Source organism: Ranitomeya imitator, chromosome 7 (genome assembly GCF_032444005.1).
Source record: "Ranitomeya imitator isolate aRanImi1 chromosome 7, aRanImi1.pri, whole genome shotgun sequence".
Classification (NCBI taxonomy): domain Eukaryota; kingdom Metazoa; phylum Chordata; class Amphibia; order Anura; family Dendrobatidae; genus Ranitomeya; species Ranitomeya imitator.
In genome coordinates, this window is record NC_091288.1 from 47,130,656 (window position 1) to 47,142,374 (window position 11,719).

Consider the following 11,719-nt stretch of genomic DNA (forward strand, 5'->3'; position numbering starts at 1 on the left):
AAAGCAGATGCAACTTTGCCTCTGCACAATTGGAGGAGCGTGGGTGCAATTAAGTTGGACAGATTCACAACAGTCCTGGCAACTCCAATAGCAAAGAACTGGAAAAGCATTTCACTCGCTGGCTAGGAGACCATCCACTTCTGACAGACTGTAGATGTGGCCAGTGGCGATGAGTGAACATGCTCAGATAAGGTGTTATCCGAGCATGCTCGTGTGCTAACAGTATCTTTCGTGTGCTCAAAATATATGTTCAAGTCCTACCGACTGCATGTCTTGCGACTGTTTGATAGCTATAACACATGCAAGGATTGCCTGTTTGTAGGCCATCCCTACATGCGTTGTGGCTGTCGAACAGCCGCCAAGACATGCAGGTGCGGGGACTTAAACATATTTGAGAGCATGCCGAAAACACGGTTAGCACACGAGCATGCTCGGATAACACCTTATCAGTTAACGCTCGGTCATCACTAGTTACCAGTAAACTGGGCGATGAGTCGCAAACTATACAACTACAAATACCTCTGTTCTTGAAAACAGAGGATTTATAGTAAGAGGGAAAATTGAAAAGCTGGTGGTGTTTTTACAAGAACTTTGCAGTTTTACCCATTTAAGATGAGCCCTTTTAAAATAGGAAATTCAGAAGTGAACAGTATTTGAAGTTTTTGGTATAAGAAGGGTTATTGCAGTCTTACGAAAGTAGAAATAGGCTAAACCTGTCCCTCATTCTGAACTTTTATCTATTAGTCTGGTTTTAGAGGGCGGGTTTACTGCAGCATTTTATCATTTGTAGTATGTCTATAACACTTGCACTCCCTATAGACCTAATGAACTAACTTTGATTACTATAGGGTACAATTGTTGGGATTAAAAATGGCTTGAGAGCAGAAAGAAACTGCAATTGCCCTGGAGGACCTGAAATGTCCATGCAATACACAGACAGCCAACTGATTTAATTTAGTAGTGTACAGGTAAGAATAAGGCCAGAAGGAGCAGTCGCAAAGCAGTCAAAAGCCCGTAGAATGTAAGTCCACAAGGACAGGGTCCTCTCCCCTCTGTACCAGTCTGTCATTGTATATTTGTTTACTGTAAACAATATCTATAACTCTGTATGTAACCTCCTCATGTAGAGCACCATGGAATTAATGGCGCTATATAAATATTATTATTATTATTATTATGCGGTCGACTAAATGCGGTTTTTGCATGAACAGACATGTCCAACATACTTTTTCAAATTCTGAAGACTAATTTGTCAACTTAGAACACCTGCAGTAATGATCCTTCTAAGGCTACGTTCACATTAGCGTTCCGCTAATGTGCGTCGCTGTTGCGTCGGCGACGCGCCCCTATGTTTAACATGGGGGACGCGTGCGTTTTTTTTGTTGCGTTTCCGACACGTGCGTCGTTTCCGACGCTAGCGTCGGACGCAAGAAAATGCAACAAGTTGCATTTTTCGTGCGTCCGATTTTCGTCAAAAAACGACGCACGCGTCGCAAAACGCAGCGTTTTTGCGTGCGTTTGCGCGCGTTTTTTGTGCGTCGTGCGTTGCGTCGCCGACGCAGCGGCGCGCAACGCTAATGTGAACGTAGCCTAAAAAACATGCAGAAAACACAGAGTCAAAGTAACTACATCACAACTACGAAATCTAAAGCCCCAATACTTACCGTAATTTCCCGCACACTAAGCACTTGCTGACAGGTCTCGCCACCCCTTAAGTATTGCAGAATACCTGATGATCCAATTGCATTAGTTTTTATCTGCATCTTTTTTCCCACACTGAAGCAGGTAGACTGCATTTTTTTCCCCTTTTAAACTGATCCATTGCCAAGTCATTACGTAAAAAAAACCCACAAGGATGAAAACTCTGTTCTTCAGGTACTACACCAATAGCCATGTCTGATCTGCAAAAGTCATATGATAATAGGACATGTCTCTGAGTTACATGGATCTATGATTAAACGATGTGTGAATACATTCATTCTACAACCCTTCTAAACAGACTAGGCCCACTATGAACAATAACTAAAGCTAATAATCACGTCTGCATAGGTTGCTTTTTTTGTTTGTTTGTTTTTTTGCACAAAGTTGTTGATTAGATATTTGCATTAAAGCCTCACTTTACATAATGAAGCAAGTACAGGTTACCTAGTCAAATGGGAGGTGCAAAGTTACTTCACACAGTGCTCTCCGCAGAGAAGCCTGCAGGCAATGCAGGGCGGTGGTATGCAGCCGGAAAAAAAATAGGTGCCGAGCAGAGTCCACACCCAAATGCTCAAAAGCCTCCAAACTCTGGAGCTTTTTTGCATTGATAAAGTGGAACCCAAAAGGTCCATTGATCACGTCTGTAAAACACTTTAACACCCCGAATATTAGTAGTCCACAATGTGCAGTTCTATTAAATGCGGCTGGTAGGCTATAGGCCAACCAGCTGCAAATGTCACAGATTCGGTTGCAGATTAGCCCCATCAGTAGCTCTGTGGCGATGACAATCATGCTGTGGAGAATGAAATTAGTAGCCACAAGGATTTTTTTACCCCTGAGTACATGAGGTCTATGGCATGTGCATGCCACAAGAAACCGCTTCAGAAAAATACCAACGATGTTTGACCTAGAGTTTTCTATGGGGTCTCTCTGCTCATATATATAGCGGAGGTGGTTAAAGGAAGCTTACAGACACTTCACAAGTCACCTGAAAAAGGTGTCATGTGTACATACTCACAGAATACCACAATCTAGTGCACCATCCATTCTGCATCAGAAATCCTGACAAAATAGTGAACCTTTTCACAAGCGAGATACCAAGTTCACACGAGCATATTTAAAAAAAAAAAAAAAAAAAAAAACTGTAGATGTCATCCATATCACATCTGTTTCTTAAAGTTAACAGTCAGTAAAATGTACAAAACAAAGTTTCTATGTTAAAGAACTGATATAGATATAGATATAGATATAGATATAGATATATAGATATAGATATATAATATCCATAGGGCGATGCAATGGTTTTTTTTTTGCATACTGTAGGACAGAGGCTTCTTGTCCACGCGGCAAACTCACAAAATAAATCCAGAACTTTTTATCCCCCGGTTTGCAGCCGGAGCAACCAAATAAGGCTACTTTCACACTAGCGTCGGAATTCGGCCCGTCGCATTGCGTCGGGCCGAGATTCCGACGCTAGCGTTGTTAGCGCCGCACAACGGGTGCAGCGGATGCATTCTCCGGCGCATCCGCTGCCCCATTGTGAGGTGCGGGGAGGTGGGGGCGGAGTTCCGGTCCGTCTGGAGCAAAAAACGCTACATTTAACGTTTTTTGCTCCCAGCGGTCCGCCACAACACGGCGCAACCGTCGCACGACGGTTGCGACGTGTGTTAATACGTCGCAATGCGTCGGTAATGTTACTCTATGGGGCAAAAACGCATCCTGCAAACAACTTTGCAGGATGCGTTTTTTCCCCTAAATGACGCATTGCGACGTATTAAAAAAAAACGTCAGTGTGAAAGTACCCTAAGTCCACTACTGTGGGCAACTGCAACACAAACGTGTCCTGCATACAGCCTCCTGCTCTGAAGCTTGCAAACAAAACAATGACAGACACAAGCCTCAACTGAAAGTTAAGAGTTTCGTGGACATGGGCCACTCCAAAAGACCCGGAGTGGAGGGAGAGATCCGTCCCACTACCAATCCTACAGATCTCCCCAAAATTAAAAGCCCATGTCAGGTTTTCTTTGGGGTATGCCTTAGTTCACAATGGCCGCATTCTGGGGGACACAGCGACCCTTGTATATGATTCCCCTCACTGCCTCCCAGCACCCATAGACTAGAATAGTTAAATCTCATCCAAAATATGGAAGTACTGTATACTTCAATTTTTTTTTTTTTAATAACATTGGTCAGAGAGATGTCAGTTTTTTTTCATAGACTGCACTCAGATCAAAAATATGGTTGCATGAATGTTGCCTAGAACAGACGCATTTTTTCACTGATATTAAAAGGTCGAAGTCCAGACCCAACCACAGGCTAAATGATGTGAAATGATAGAATCATCGACCAGTCAAACATCTGACAGCTTACCCCTTGCCAGAACAATGAATTGGGTATGCCGAAACCAGACATGCCCAACTTTTCATTTTATTTCTAATCTATTTTTCACTTAGTATTTCTCTTATTCTGAAAACCTATGGCAGAAATAATACATGATTTAATAAATAGTATATCAGTTTGTCAACAAGGAAAAGAATTTAATAGAAAAAAAAAAAAAAAAAACACATACCAATGCTAAATAAAGACAATACAAAAATTACAAAAGTATGTATACAGCAGGAGTTAATCCACAAATCAAATGAAGAATGCAAAGCATAAGTGTCTGATCACCTCTGATATTGTCCGGCATCAGGGCGAACGTCAGTACAACTACATATACGTCAAATAGTCAGCCCATTCCACCAACATCAGTGGGTCCAGTCATCCCACATATAATTTGTACAGGCACAAAAAGTTGAACAGCCACAACATTTCACAAACCTCATTTGGTCCAGGTGATCTATTTATTATTACTTTCAAATTCCATGTCAAAATTAATGTATAATCCTTCTTTAAATGATTGATGATCAAAATTCTGTCAACACTACAAACATTTTACTCAGGCAATCCACTGAGAATTGATTAAAAAAAATGAATAACCATTAAATACAAAATATATATATATTTATTTACTGTATATTTAAGATTGCATAACTTCTTGACACCCAAGAAAAAAAAAATGTATTTGACGAGTTGGTAATACCCATTTATAGGCTAGGCAGAGACTTATAGGTCAGATTTAAAAATAAAGTTATTACTTTGAAATATGCAACGCCGGTAATGACTAAAGCCCATAAAGTATTCATAGCCAGCAACCAATGTGCAGAATAAGCAGAAAGCAGTGACGTAATCCAGACAGTGCTAGAAATCATTTTTTACCAATACGGAAGGTAATAAGTACAGTACAGGGTCCAGGTATATGGGGCAAGAACAATGTTATATCAGGGGGAGAAGAGGAGATTGACAGTTTTGTGAGAAAAGATTCAGTATATCATGTGATTCAATCACTTAAAGGGAACCTGTCATGTTCTTTATAGCATGTAAAGTGCCTAGAGAGCGTTGTTAATGATGCAATGTGCATCACTAACACATTTTTGCCCCATTAAAATCGCCGCTGAAATCCTTATCAAAAGGCACTTTATATGGTTACATCTTACCTGCTCGTTTAGGCATAGGGGTGTGCTTCATTGCATTCAGTCAGGGATGTCCTCGCCCACGCAATTTGAATTACGCTCCGTGGGGTTCCCCAATGTCACTGTATGAGCCGCGCCCGTGCAGCGTGCAGTGGGGGAGCAGCACTTGAGGTGTGACGAGCTTCTCCCCACGCTTGCGCACTGAGGCTGTTTGTAGTTCCCAGCTTCACTGACATACAGCGGCTCTGGCGCATGCGCACAGTCAGTGAAGCTGGGAACTACACACAGCTTCAGTGTACCCGTGCTGGGAGCCGCTCATCACGCCGCATGGGCGGCTCCTCGCTGATGGAGAATGCGCAAGCACGGCTCCCCAATTACATGTTGCGCAAGGGCGGCGACAACCCTGACTGAACACAATGAAGCACACCCCTACGAATAAACGAGCAGGTAATATAACTATATAAAGTGTTTTTTGATAAGGATTACAGCAGCAATTTTAATGCAAAAAAAAAGTGTTAGCGCTGCACATCCCATCACCAACAATGCACTGGGACACTTCAGATGCCACAAATGACATGACAGGTTCCCTTTAAACTGCTGCTCGTTCTGGGATTTTCAGCCCATTGGGAGGTCCCATCAGAGGCTGATAGTTTTATGAGAAAAGGTTCAGTATAATATAAAGCTATGTATAAATCTATACATCAGACCCCAGCTATAACACATGCTGCCTACAGATTGGACTGCACTTTCATGGTCTCCTTAAAAGGGTTATCCAGTACTATTTAATTTTTTTTACTGAGAGACTAAGAATAGACAAGTAGTTGCCAAGTACCTGCCGCTGATCTCTGCCGACACAGAGCGGTCACAGCTCTTGCCAGCGATTCAGCAGCTTCTGCCAATGCCACGTAGACTGGGCAGCAGCTGCTCTTCCACTCTGCTCTGTCAATGGGGCGTGACTGCCGATAAAATGCTGATTGACAGCTGAGTCCCCACTGCCTAACTGCAGCAAAAGTAGCTGTGAATCAGCATGATATTATCAGAAGCGCCACATCAACAGAGTTGACAAGAAGAGGAAGAGCTGCTCTGGTGATGAGGAGCAGATACATCACTGGTAGGAGAGGTCTGTAGCCACTGAGCTGGCGCTGGGTAGAACAGGCAGGTAGTTGCAGCTTTTAGCAACTACTTCTGTTCTTTTTTCTATAGCCTTAAAAACTAAAACAAAAAAAAAACAAAAAAATCACCCTGGACATGAAATGAAAGGAAATGAAGTGCAGTGTTGTCATTACAGTCAAGGGCCAACTGTGGGGCTTCATAGGAGAATGACAGTACAGTGTAATGTACAAGCAGTTGAAGGTTCAAGTTAAAAAGAAAAAAAAAAATGTGTTAAACAGTGATGAGCGAACGTGCTCGGATAGAGCCATTTTCACACATCAGGTTTTTGCCATCAGTCACAAACCGCCGAGTTTTGAAAAAACGGATCCGTTTTTTTTTTTTTTTTTTTTTTTAAATAGACGGATTATGCCTGAAGGCAAAAAACTGATGTGTGAAAGTAGCCTAAGGTGTTATCTGGGCATACTCGTGTGCTAATCAAGCAACTTCAGCGTGTTCGAAAAATATGTTTGAGTCCCTGCGGCTGCATGTCTCACGACTAACAGCCACAACACATGTAGGGATTGCTTGTTTGTTAGGCAAACCCTGCATGTGTTGCAGTTGACGAGCAGCTGTGGGGAGTCAGACATATTTATCGGGAATGCAGAAGACACTGTTAGCACAGGAGCATCCTCAGATAACACCTTATCAGAGAACATTCGCTCATCGCTAGCGTTAGAGTCACCATATTTTTCCTACGGTGTTATTAAAGGGGTTGACACCTTACTGAAAGTTTTAGGTTTCTTCTAAAAATTGCATTTTCCTCACCCTCTCGGGATAAAGCACTGAGCACTGTTCCTAGTATCTGTTACTTTAATGTCACATCAGCAGTGGACAATGAGCTCAGCAGCTCTGCCTGTGTAGATGGCATGAACCGCTGAGCTCACCAATAGGCTGCTGTGAGAATACGGCAGCCCGTCAGCGAGCTCAGCAGTTCTGAGTGGCTCATTCCATCTACACCGGCAGCGCTCAGTTATCTGCACCACTATAGATGCGACATACATAAAGAACATAGAGGGAGGAAATTCACTGTTGGACCCAGGGAAGGAGAGTAATGCACAATTTCGATTTTTTTACTAGTAAATGAACTTATAGGAAACATTTCTGAAGAGGGGACAACCACATTAAAATATTTGGTATCGTCATGTGTGCAACTGTCCGAAGTAACAGAATAGAAGAACATTTATTACATAAAAATCCAAAATCATGATTTTACCTCTCACAAAAATTCAGAGAGTTGAAAGACCCTGATATAACTATTTATGGTTCCAAAGTTAGGGCTCCTGGAAAGCGTGAAGGGAAAATAATAAAGGGGCTCACAGCAACCCCCCAACACCCAGCGGCTCACAGCGACACCCCCCCCCCCCCCAGGGGCTTACAGCGACACCCCCCCCCCCCCCCCAGCACCCAGGGGCTTACAGCGACACCCCCCCTTCCCCAACACCCGGGGGCTTACAGCGATACCCCCCCCAGCACCCAGGGGCTTACAGCGATACCCCCCCCCCAGCACCCAGGGGCTCACAGCGACACACACCCCCCCCAGCACCCAGGGGCTCACAGCAAGAAAAAACCCAGCACCCAGGGGCTCACAGCGAAAGCCCCCACCCAAACCCAACCCCCCCCTAGCACCCAGGGGCTCACAGCGAAACCCCCCCAGCACCCAGGGGCTTACAGCGACACCCCCCCAGCACCCAGGGGCTTACAGCGACACCCCCCCCCCAGCACCCAGGGGCTCACAGCGACCCCCCCCAGGGGCTCACAGCGACCCCCCCCCAGGGGCTCACAGCGACCCCCCCCAGGGGCTCACAGCGACCCCCCCCCCCCCCAGGGGCTCACAGCGACCCCCCCCCCCCCCCGGGGGCTCACTGTGACACCCCCCCCCCCCCCGGGGGCTCACTGTGACATCCCCCCCCCCGGGGGCTCACTGTGACACCCCCCCCCCCCGGGGGCTCACTGTGACATCCCCCCCCCCCCCCCGGGGGCTCACTGTGACATCCCCCCCCCCAGGGGCTCACTGTGACATCCCCCCCCCCCGGGGCTCACTGTGACATCCCCCCCATCACCCAGGGGCTTACAGCGACCCCCCCCCCCATCACCCAGGGGCTTACAGCGACCCCCCCCCCCCCATCACCCAGGGGCTTACAGCGACCCCCTCCCCATCACCCAGGGGCTTACAGCGACCCCCCCCCCCCCCATCACCCAGGGGCTTACAGCGACCCCCCCCATCACCCGGGGCTCATGCGACTATGGCACCGGCCCTGCCCCCCACATCAGGCCATCCATATGTTCCCGGGACCCCGCGATCCGGCGCTCCCTTAGGTACCATGCTCTGTCCTTCCTCTTATCCCCTGTGAGGAGTTTATGGCGTGTTATGTGAGGTGCTATAGAGGAGACTGCCTCCCGCAGAGCACAGGGTGACAGTGGGGCTCACACTTGTCAGGACCCCTGTAGTGATCCCACAGTCTCCTTGAGGCCGGCACACAGCTGCTCACACGTACGGAGCAGGTGCAGAACATGTCACTGTGGCTCCACTCAGGACACGAGTGTCACACGGCCACGTCGGGTAATAAACTGTGACAGGCGAAAAAGAGGGGAAGAGCACTAGTGTCGGGCCAGGGTCGGCCCCTGCTCCCCTGCCGGCACACACCGGGCTATCAGCTCAGAGCCAGCGTTACCTGAGAGTGACAGCAGCGCCGCAACAAAGCCGCCTCCGCCTCCTGCGCCCACAAGCATTCATACAGCGCCGGCCGTACTCCAAGAACCGGCCCCGCCCTTCACTCCTCAAACGTCGGCGTCAGACGCACAGCGCAAGCAGCAGCCAATCAGACAACGAGGGCGTGGCTCAACGGCGCTCAGTGACGTGGGTTTAAAAAATGGCGGGAAGGCGCCTGAGCGAGATGTCTGTGGTGATCACATGACCAGGACCGTGGCGGCGGTCACCGGCGCTGTCACAGGACCAGACCGCCCATAAGCGACCCTGGAATAACGGCGCAGCCAGTGTGCACTGCAGCCAAAGAGGGGGAAACCGCAGCTTTCATTTACTGACCGCTATCACATCGCCCAGGCATTGATGCAGCATGGCATTTGCTCTTTTTTTTACTCCTGTGGTAAAAATAGTTCAGTTAGGTGTTTTTTTTATAATTTGTGCTGTATTATGTAAATTTAAGGGGGGGGGGGAACTAGCTTTACCTGGTTTCCTCATTTTTTAAAGGGCCACTGTCCCCCCCTCCAGCCGTTATAAACTAAAAGAGCCACCTTGTGCAGCAGTAATGCCGCATACTAACAAGGTGGCTCTTTTAGTTTTTGTTTCTGTTATTCCCACAATAAAATGTATTTATAATTCTGCTGAAATACCTGTCTTTGTCCATGGAGGCGGGACAGAAGCCTCCTCTTAGAAGCGCCCAACTGCCGTCAGTCATCTCTTGTGTAGATTTTCGCCGCCCCCTCAGCGCCTGCGCTCTGCTCTTCTGCCTTGCGCAGGCGCATAGAGCATTTGCCGTCCTAGCGCTGGTGCCGGGTTTCGTTCTGCGCCTGTGCAGGCAGTGCGGCCACCCTGTTACTGAATCCCCGCCCCGCACTGTGTTATGCATTATGCACAGTGCGGGGCTGGGATTCCTGGGCATGCGCACTGCGCTTCCCAGACGCTCCCCAGGTCCCCTGCCTTTCAGCGTTGCCGGAATATACAGGTATCCTTGCCGGCGTTTGGAACAGCCGCACAGAACAACGCTGGAAGGCGGGGGACCTGTGCAGCGTCTGACAAGCGCAGTGCGCATGCCCAGGAATCCCAGCCCCCCACTGTGCATACTGCATAACACAGTGCGGGGTGGGGATTCAGTAACAGGCTAGCCGCACAGGCGCAGAAAGGAACCCGGCACCAGCGCTCGGACGGATAATGCTCTATGCGCCTGCGCAAGGCAGAAGAGCAGAGCGCAAGCGCCGGATTTCACACAATAATAACGCTGAGGGGGCGGCGAAAATCAACCCAACAGATGACTGACAACAGTTGGGCGCTTCTAAGAGGAGGCTTCAGACCCGCCTCCATGGACAAAGGTATTTTTGAAAAGTTTCTAAACGCTTTATTTTAGTAATACATGAACACAAAACTAAAAGAGCCACCTTGTTAGAATGCAGCATTACTGCTGCACAAGGTGGCTCTTTTAGTTTATAACGGCTGGAGGGGGGTGACAGTGGCCCTTTAGGGATAAATGCTTTGCATTTTTGGTGCAGAAAAAAAGGCAAATTCTGTAAAACAAAAAAAAAAACACTGTGAATTCAACAGCTCTGCTGATGTAGACTGCTGCAGTAATTAGCTGCAGTGTTATCAACTTGATGACACCGCTGCCACCAAACAGACCGGGATAGTGTAATACGCCAGGTTCCTGGTTGTTACAGTGGCATTGCTTGGAAGCGAGGAACGATCTCTTTTAGCAGGTAATCACAAGCATGCAACATGTTCACACTCCAGGCCAGAAGGGGGAGCTCTGACCCAGCTTGTGGGTGGCATATATATATATATATATTTATTATGGTCTGGAGGGTAAGTTTCAAGTTAGTGAGTGCCAGACAGCAGACTGGAGCAGTCTGAGGCAGAGAGGAAAGAGAAGGGCCGTGCAGCTACGAGAGGTGCTGCAGCTCCTGGAAAAAGCAAAAGGGGAAAGCAGAACAGATTGTAGAGAGTGTGAAGGGGAAGTGAAGCTACGGAAAGAAAAGAACTGGGGGTTAGTTGAGACTGAGCTACCTCACCTACTGAGCGCAGACACCGGTAGCTGGAAGACCGGGGTTGTGAAGAACCTGAAGACACAGTAGCGCATAGAGCCCGGGTCATGATAGAGATCCTGTAAAAAGGCTCGAGCTACCTGTCATACCTAAAGGGGGACAGAGAGAAAACGTGAGGACTTTGTGAGAGGCCTAAGGCAGCAAGGGACTACACCACCGCGCTAGGAGGAAGGCTTCTAACCCCACCTTGTAAGGGAGATTCTCAACTCGCTTCCAAGCCGGCCGGACCATACCTGCACCTGTGATCCAGTACCCTGGACTGTGGCTGCTTGAATCCATCAGTAAAGAGACTGCAACCCTGTGTCCTCCGTTTCTTTCTACACCACCTACCACCTGTCCCTACTACATCGGGAGCCCTGGTGACCCAGCTTTACCTGTGGGAAGCCATACCATTCCTGCTGTCACAACATCACCCCAGAGGACCCCTTTAAGCAGCGTCGGTCACCCTTGACCGAGTACCACAGGTGGCGTTCCAGATAGCAGTGGAGACTCTGCAATGGATCCCAGGAGGTTGAAGCTCAGGTTTTTGGAGAGCTTTTTTTTCACACTTTTGTAGTGAAAGAAGGGAAGGGGTTTAGGCA

At 47.7% G+C, this 11,719-nt stretch overlaps 1 protein-coding gene across 1 annotated transcript in view; it reads right to left on the reverse strand.

Moving 5' to 3' along the window:
• Positions 1–9,162, reverse strand: part of LNPK (lunapark, ER junction formation factor) — an 88,588-nt gene extending 79,426 nt beyond the window's left edge. The window contains exon 1 of the mRNA XM_069733188.1: positions 9,038–9,162. The gene's annotated coding sequence lies outside the window, so the exon portion shown is untranslated. The remainder of the gene's footprint in view (positions 1–9,037) is intronic.
• Between the last annotated feature and the right edge of the window lie 2,557 nt (positions 9,163–11,719).